This window comes from Arachis ipaensis, chromosome B10, assembly GCF_059453495.1.
Source record: "Arachis ipaensis isolate K30076 ecotype BB chromosome B10, ASM5945349v1, whole genome shotgun sequence".
NCBI classification, from domain to species: domain Eukaryota; kingdom Viridiplantae; phylum Streptophyta; class Magnoliopsida; order Fabales; family Fabaceae; genus Arachis; species Arachis ipaensis.
In genome coordinates this window covers 36,339,585-36,348,944 of record NC_142435.1, presented here as the reverse complement: position 1 = coordinate 36,348,944, position 9,360 = coordinate 36,339,585, and the positions used below count along the sequence as shown (strand labels likewise).

General features: G+C 40.2%; 1 pseudogene; it reads right to left on the bottom strand.

The window, feature by feature from the left end:
* Nucleotides 1-1,897: 1,897 nt before the first annotated feature.
* On the bottom strand, nucleotides 1,898-2,424 carry LOC148579691 (uncharacterized; annotated as a pseudogene).
* Between the last annotated feature and the right edge of the window lie 6,936 nt (nucleotides 2,425-9,360).

The following is a 9,360-nucleotide window of genomic DNA, read 5'->3' as shown; positions in this document are numbered from 1 at the left end:
GAGATGAAACCACTGGCCAGCGTATTTTCAGCTAATTGTAGAAAGTTCATGTGGAGGCAAGTGATCTCCAGATTTGGAATCCCGAAGGTCGTGATATCAGACAACGGGACACAGTTTGCCGATAAGAGATTCAGTGACTTCCTTATTGGCCTAGGAATAAAACAAAGATTCTCGTTAATAGAGCATTGATAAATCCCAATTTGGTGGTTTATCTTGTGTAGAATTTGTGGGGTTTTATCAATATTTTTTACACTTATTCATATAAATTGCATGGTTTTGTGTTTCCTTCCTAATTTTGCTTCATGGTTTAAAACATGCTTCTTTAACCCTAAAACCACCAATTTTTAATCATCTTCTATTACCATTCGATGCCGTAATGTGTTTGTCAAGTGGATTTAGGAAGCACCCACAGACCAATGGCCAAGTTGAAGCCGCAAACAAGGTCATCCACAAAGGCCTTAAGAAATGGCTTGACCAGAAGAAGGGAGGATGGGCAGACGAACTCGCATAGTTTTGTGGTCCTATAGAACAATACCACAATCCTCCACCAGGGAGACCCCATTCTGACTTACATATGGGGTCGATGCAGTGATTCCTGTCGAAGTGGGGGAACCAATTCCACTGTTACTCCTTGGTGGAGTTGAGGAAGCTATGGAGAAAGATCTAGTCGACCAGACCAGTGAGATAGCTCACCTGTCAAAAATGGCGTTGAAATAGAGAATAGCCCTATGGTACAACGCCAAAGTGCTAAAGAGGAGTTTTGAACCAAACGACCTGGTTCTATGACACAACGGTGGGCCTACTGACCCCTGGAGAAGAGAAACTGGCAGCTAACTAGGAAGGCCCATACATGATAAGAGAGGTAGTAGGCAACGGGCATGTGATGTGTGAGCATCTTTCCTATCTTTTCCTAGGGAATTTGCATTCAAATTGTTGAGTTTAATCAAGAATTAATTATCTTTTAGTCACTATGGATGCTACTTTGAGTTGCGTGCTATTCTATTTATTTCAGGTAGCATTCGGTTGGATTTGATGGAGTTTTATAGAAGAAGAGGCAGAAAGTGGATGATGTTGTCAACCTTGACCTCTCTGCACTCTAACGTAAATAACTCGAGCTACAGAGGTCTAATTGACGTGATTCTAGTGGCATTGGAAAGCTATTTTTCAGAGCTTTCTAACGATGTATAATTGTTCATACTTTGGTCAAAAGCACACTGGCAAGGTGGCGCCTAACTTGGAGAATCCCAAGTTAGGCGCCAGAGGAAAGACAAGCTCCCTATGCATTCCGCCAGTTCAACCTTGAAGACCCATTGTGCGCCAGCCCTGAAGAGAAGAACAAGTCCATTCAGCCAGCATGAAGTCTAACTTTATGACTAAACGGGGCATGCAAGCTAGAACGACTGGATGAAAGAGAGGTGCCCAGGATGTGGAACGCAGGAAACCTGAAGAGGTACTACCTTTGAAAGCCTAAACGGGCCTGGCGACCAGCCGGGTCCTCGATATAGTAACACCCGCTTTATGTTCACCTGCTTACTTGTCCCGTGTTTCCTTATATTGTTATTTATCACTTCCAAATCACGCTGTTTAAATTTTAATTTCCTACTTACCGTCATTAGTGCATCACTCAATTGTTTTGCCTTGTTAACTGACCAATTTGGTAACATTACAGCATCACGGGACTGATTACCCCGGGAGCCATCGAAGTCGCAAACACTACCTTAAGCGGCTATGAAAACAAAGGCCATAGTCCAAATGTTTAAACATAAAATCCACAAGTCGGCTTCGCTAGTTGTCAGTATCAAATAAAACGGTAAACAGTTTTATACAAACAACCAAAGTGTTCAAAACAACACATTACAAAGCCAGAATGGCCCAAAAAAGTACAAGTAAATATATATTACTTCCTCGGAAGGTTGATAATCTTGCCATCTTAGATGGTCTTGAAAGCACCAACGGCTGAGACATCAAAGTTAGGAGCCAGCAGCTTCACCTGCGCTTTGATCGCCTCCTCCGTATCCCCAATGGCATTCCGAGCATGCTTCACAGTTTCTTTATTCTTGTTCTTCAAATCAGAAACCTCGGCCCTGGCAGCATTGGTCGACGAGATGGCATCGTCACGCTCTTTCTCCAGTTCCTTCACCTGACCTCGAGCAACATTGAGCTGACTCTCCAAAGTAAGCTCCCACTTGGTAAGCCGAGCAACCATCTCGTCGGAGGTCTTTACTTTATTCTCAGAAGCAGCCAGCTGGGTCTTCAGCGATTCTACCTCCCATTTTAACTTACGCTCAGACTTAACGGCCGCTTGTAGCTTTCCATCCAGAGTCTGAGCACCAGCCAAGATGGGTTCAGCTTTCCTCGCTATGGCGGCAGCCCGGAGGAAGGTGCGATACACCCACTTGGCTTGGGAGGCGAGGTCCCTACCATGAAAGAAGTCCTCGGTGCCGGGCAGGATTTGCGAGTCAATGAAGGTCCCGGCATCGAAGTTCATTTACATAACAGTGAGAACCCCCTCCGGACTCGAGGTTGACTTCCTCTTCTTGGGATTTTCAAGGATGGTGACCTCGGGCTCCGCCTCCTCCTCCAGAACCTCTCACTGGGGAGTGGGACCAGCGCTGGTGCCGATCATCTCCCCTTGAGGAGGTTGGGATTGCACTTCGCGAACAGGGGAGTGGAGAGCTGTCATCTCTATTTCCGGGAAGGAACATTGAAAACAAGTTATCAAGTCCAAATTGTTCGCCAGCCATGGACACTGAAATAAGGAAATGAATGAGACTCCGTTAAACAAGACATTAAGCAAGCAAACAAGATAAACATAAGAAATGAGGAAGCTACGACCAGTCGACTACTCACCTGCGTAACCCCTACCCATCTCACGATCACCCATCAGGAGGTGAGGGTTGACGTTATTTTTACCAAAATGGCCAACAACATGTCGGCAATGTTTTTATTTTGCTGGGTCAAGCCTTTGTAAGTCACCTTCGTGAAGGCATTGGTCCCGGCGCCAAAACTTCAATAGGTTGGGATATAGCGCTCTCCCTCGAAGGTTAGCCAGAACAGGTGCTGGCCGTTGGCAAGACGTACCTTGAAGTACTTCTCCTTAAATCCATGGAAAGAATCTTCGAACAAGCCAAAGATCCTCCTACCTTGGACTGCCCGGAAGGACATGTACCCCTTTTTATGTCTTCCTTCCTTAGAGGGGTTCGTCAAAACATAAAACCATAGGAAGACCTCCACCGAGACCGGCAGCTCCAAATATTCGCAGACTATCTCAAAGCATTGGATGGAGGCCCAACTATTCAGATGCAGCTGCGACGGTGCCACATCACACCAGTTTAGAAGCGCCATCTGGAAGGGGGAAAAAGGGATGCAAACCCCCAGAATGGTAAACATCGCCTTGTACATCCAGATCCAGTCAGCAATTCGGGGGGTGTTTAAGTTAAGATGGCATATCCATTCTCGGTCTGTAGGAACGAACACGTCGTAACGATCCTCCTTGGGACCTCCTCTACAGAGTTGGTCGGATTGACGGGACTTCGTGAGCTCCTCCAAAGTTATTTGCGATGAGGTATCTTTCACATCTGACGTGACCCAGGCATACCGTTCTACAGGAGCTCTCGCGATAGGACGCGTGCCATATCTACAGTGGGGCACCACTTAGTTAATAAGTTCGGGAGGTCCGAAATTTGGAGAAGTCAGAGCTAGCTCTACGTGTTACAGTAACTTCATCTACAGTTAAGCAAAGGCTAAAAAACTACAAATCTAATGGTAACCCCCCTTAAAACCTAACTAATGGTGGCATGGCGTAAGCAAAGGAGCGTGAACAACCTAAGGGACTACACAAGCGAAATGGAAATGATGAGGAAAGCTAAAAGACAGAAATCAATCCAAGAGAAAACGGTGAGAATAAAGCTTACCATGAAAATGGCAGAGGAGGAATAGAAACTTCTGAGACGAATGCAGCCAAACGAAGGCAAACGACAATGCTTGGGATTCAGAAAGCCAAAGGAAGAGGGAGAACGGAATGGTGATGGATGCAAAAGCGATGAGGATAATGGAAGGAGAAGTGTGGAAGAAGAGAATAGAAAATGGAAACTACAAAGTAACTGACACTGAGAAGCGCGAAAGGCAAGGGCAAAGTAGACCTTTCACCCAGGTTTTCAAATTAATCATAATGGCATGAAATGCTATGCACAAAGAACGAGGCAACGATTGACATTTTCCCCGAACGAATGAAGGCCCCTCGTGCATAGGGGGCACGCCCCTATCACGAGGGGCTAACTCCGCGGGAACCGAACCAAAGAGAGCGTAGAGGGGAACGCACCAACAATGGCGCTCATGACCGTAGCTGGCACGTTGGGGGCACTGTTCCAGCCTAGCACAGCTGGCCTACTACCCGGACCCGAATGGGCGGCCAACCCGACGGTCTCATACGACTTGAGCTGGGGGTGACTGATAAACCACTATTTTATGGTTTATCTTGTGCTCAATTGAGTGGATTTTATCAACTCTTTACCCACTTATTCATACTATTTGCATGGTTTTACATTTGCCTTCCTAATTATGTGCTTTGATTGAAAACATGCTTCTTTGGCCTTAAGTTCCATATGTTTAAATCCTCTCTTATTACCATTAGATGCCTTGATATGTGTGTTAAGTGATTTCAAAGATTACAAGGCAGGGATGGCTCAGAGGATAGAAAGGAAGCACGCAAAAGTGGAAGGAATACAAGAAGTTGGAGAAACTGCTAAGCTGTTCAGCCTGACCTCTTCGCACTCAAACAGCTATAACTTTAGCTACAGAGGTTCAAACGATGCGGTTCTAGTTGTGTTGGAAAGCTAACGTCCAGGGATTCGATTTGATATATAATAAGCCATAGTTTCCCTGATGCTAGGCGACGCGAACGCGTGCTCCATGCGGCCGCGTCGTAGTGACGAAAATCAGCGTGTTTGAATTTGCAACCAGCGAATTCTGGGCTGTTTCTGACCCAGTTTGCAGCTCAGAAAACACAGATTAGAGGCTATAAAGTGGAGGAATGCATCCATTCATAAACAAGCTTTCATATTCACAATTTTAGGATTTAGATGTAGTTTTTAGAGAGAGAGGTTCTCTCCTCTCTCTTAGGATTAGGATTTAGGATTTCTCTTAGTTTTAGGAGTGACTCTCAATCCCAGGTTCAATGTTCTTTTTATTTATTTTTCTAATTTAATTTATGAACTTTTCCATGTTAGAATTGATATCTTCATTTAATATAATTTGAGGTATTTCAGAATTATGATTGTTCTCTTTAATTTATTAATGCTCTTTGTTTATCCAAATTATTTTCATTCAAGTAGACTTTTTTCCCTTTTGACTTTGGTTGAGTCATTGGAGACACTTGAGTTATCAAACTCATTGTTGATTGAAAATTGGATTTCTTCATTTCATTAATTCAAGTTCCAATAACTCTAGCCTTTCCCAAGGAAAGACTAGGACCTGAGGAATCAAAATTAATTCATCCACTTAACTTACCTTCATAGTTAGAGGTTAACAAAGTGGGAGAAAAATCTAATTCTCATCACAATTGATAAGGATAACTAGGATAGGAATTCTGATTTTCATACCTTGCCAAGAGTTTATTTTATTATTTTATTTTTCTTATCATTCAACATACTGCTTCCTTACTTTCTAAAAAATAAAATAATAAAATAAACTCTTGGCAAGGTATGAAAATCAGAATTCCTATCCTAGTTATCCTTATCAATTGTGATGAGAATTGGATTTTTCTCCCACTTTGTTAACCTCTAACTATGAAGGTAAGTTAAGTGGATGAATTAATTTTGATTCCTCAGGTCCTAGTCTTTCCTTGGGAAAGGCTAGAGTTATTGGAACTTGAATTAATGAAATGAAGAAATCCAATTTTCAATCAACAATGAGTTTGATAACTCAACTGTCTCCAATGACTCAACCAAAGCCAAAAGGGAAAAAAGTCTACTTGAATGAAAATAATTTGGATAAACAAAGAGCATTAATAAATTAAAGAGAACAATCATAATTCTGAAATACCTCAAATTATATTAAATGAAGATATCAATTCTAACATGGAAAAGTTCATAAATTAAATTAGAAAAATAAATAAAAAGAACATTGAACCTGGGATTGAGAGTCACTCCTAAAACTAAGAGAAATCCTAAATCCTAATCCTAAGAGATAGGAGAGAACCTCTCTCTCTAAAAACTACATCTAAATCCTAAAATTATGAATATGAAAGCTTATTTTATGAATGGATGCATTCCCCCACTTTATAGCCTCTAATCTGTGTTTTCTGGGCCGCAAACTGGGTCAGAAACAGCCCAGAATTCGCTGGTTGCGAATTCAAACATGCTGATTTTTTGTCACTGCGACGTGGCCGCATGGAGCACGCGGTCGCGTTGCCTAGCGTCAAGGCAACAATAGTATATTATATATCAAATCGAAGCCCCAGACGTTAGCTTTCCAATGCAATTGGAACCGCATCATTTGGACCTATGTAGCTAAAGTTATAGCCGTTTGAGTGCGAAGAGGTTAGGCTGGACAGCTTAGCAATTTCTCCAACTTCTTGTATTCCTTCCATTTTTGCATGCTTCCTTTCTATCCTCTGAGCCATTCCTGCCCTGTAATCTCTGAAATTACTTAACACACATATCAAGGCATCTAATGGTAATAAGAGAGGTTTAAACATAAGAAACTTAAGGCCAAAGAAGCATGTTTTCAATCAAAGCACATAATTAGGAAGGCAAATGTAAAACCATGCAAATAGTATGAATAAGTGGATAAAGATTTGATAAAATCCACTCAATTGAGCACAAGATAAACCATGAAATAGTGGTTTATTAACCTCCCCACACTTAAACATTAGCATGTCCTCATGCTAAGCTCAAGAGAAGCTATAAAGGAATGAAAAGGAAAGTAAGAATGTATGAAATGCAACCTATCTATATGAATGCAACTACATGCAAAATGTTTCTACCTACTTGGTTAAAAATAAATAAGCTCTTCAAGACAAACATAAATCAGATTTCACTAATTCAAATCATATAATAAAAAGTAAATAAACTTGTAAGAAGATATCTCATGAAAGCAGGGAACATAGAATCAAGCATTAAACCCTTACTGGTAATGTATATCACTCTAATCTCTCAAGTGTCTAGGGTAATTCACTCTACTCTTCTCTAATCATGCTTTCTAAAATTTGTTCTTCATCTAACCAATCAACAAAAATTTAATGTACCAATGCAAACATCATGATGTCTTTTCAAGGTTGTAATGGGGCTAAGGTAAGAGTGAGGGTATATATATATAAGGCTAAGTGAGCTAACAAAGTGAATCCTTGATTAGTCTAAGATCTCACCTAACATATACATACTTTATATAATTTAAAAATACTTTACCTAGCTACCCAAATTTTTCCCACTTTTGTATTACATGCTCAAGTATCAAACTTATTTTTGAATTTTGTCCCATGTGCATTGATTTTTTTTATTTTGTATTTAGGGTAATATTATTTTTCTTCTCTTTTCCTTTCTTTTCCTTTTTTTTGTATCCCCTTATTTAATTACTTAATATTTTTTTTTCAATGCACATGGTAATTTAATTATTTTGATTTCACATGAGCATGCTTCCCAAATTTTCAAATAACTTATTCAATTTAATTCCCGTTTTTTTTATTTATTTTATCATCCTATGTTCCCATAAAATTCCCCATACTTAAATTATACACAATATCTATCTTAAGCTAACCAAGGATTCAACTTGGGATTTTTAATTTGTTTTTCTGCTTAAGGCTAGTAATGTGGTTATAAAACAAAATAAATGGGGATTAAGAGACTCAAAGTGGCTGACAAGGGTGATTTAAAGGGTAGGCTTATTTGGGATAAGTGAGCTAAAATCAAACAATGGCCTCAATCATATGCAAGCATGTAAATACACTAAATAATGGACATATAGATTGGAACAAAATATAGATTACAATCATAGAGAAGGAAACACATCGGAATAAAATATTTATGGTTAAATAATGTAACCATATAAATAAGCTCAAATCTCACAGGTTGTGTGTTCTTTAGCTATAATTCATGTTCCAAATACAACTTCCAAACAAGTTTTAACATAAAAAATTTTTTCAATTTAAATTAGTGAAAATTTTCAAAAATAGAGTCCTAAAAAGGAATTTATTACTTTAACCAAGTAGTAACTAAATGCACAAAATCAAATAAACATGCAATCAAATATGCAGATGCAACAATGAACAAATAAAGAAAATAAGAGTATTGGTGTTGAAAAGAAGGTAACTAACCCCTGGAAGTCGGTATCGACCTCCCCACACTTAAAGATTGCACCGTCCTCGGTGCATGCTGAGATGTGCAGGTGGACAGGTTGTTCCAACTGATGCTTTTCTTCAAGGATTGTGCAGATGGACTTATTTGTCTCCCCTTTTAGAAGTTTCTCCCTTTTTCCGTCTTCGATGGCCAGCCTGAAAGAAAAAGGGAAGAAAAAGTAACCCAATAATAGAGATAAAAAAATAAATGAAGTATAGTTGGGTTAATGCCAAATGATAAGGGTCTCATTTACATGGAAGCTTCAACATGTACGTGAGAAAACAATAGAAGTACATGGCATACTAGTGGTGTAAAATTTGCAACAATGGGGAAGAGAGTGGGGAAGGAGAGATAATATAAATTCATGTTAATGCAGAAAGTAATACATGTATAAAAGATTGGCATTGATTTAAATAATATTACCCAATCAGAATGAAACAAGTCACTAAGCACCCAAAATAATTCAAGAGAAGATGCAACAGTTAAATAAGAAAATTTTAACACCAAAGAAAAAATAATTAATTTAGAAAAGAAAATAAAAATGTGCACTAAATTAAAATGCAATGAATGAAAAATGCAATTAAGTAAAATAAAAAGAAAGATAAGAAGAATGAGAAGTGAAAGAAATAAAGTAAGAAAGAAAGAAGAAAGAAGAAAAGATAGAAGAAATTAGGATTGGGGAAGAAAAGATAAGATAATTGGCGCTGATCTGGATAAGTTATGCGCCGCTTGTGACGCGGTCGCGTGAGTGACGCGGTCGCGCGGGTAGCGCTTCTATGAAATGACGCGGACGCGTCATCCACGCGGTCGCGTGGATCGATCTGTGCCATTAGCGCGAGGGCAGCCGCGCGGTCGCGTAACTTTCTGTTTGAAGCTCATATTGCCAAATGTTAGGGTGACGCGGTCGCGTGGGGGACGCGATTGCGTGGTAGACCAATATTGGGATATGACGCGGACGCGTGGGGCACGCGTTCGCGTGGTAAGGTCTGTGCGTCTAGCTCCAGTCCAGCATCACTCCAGCTCATCT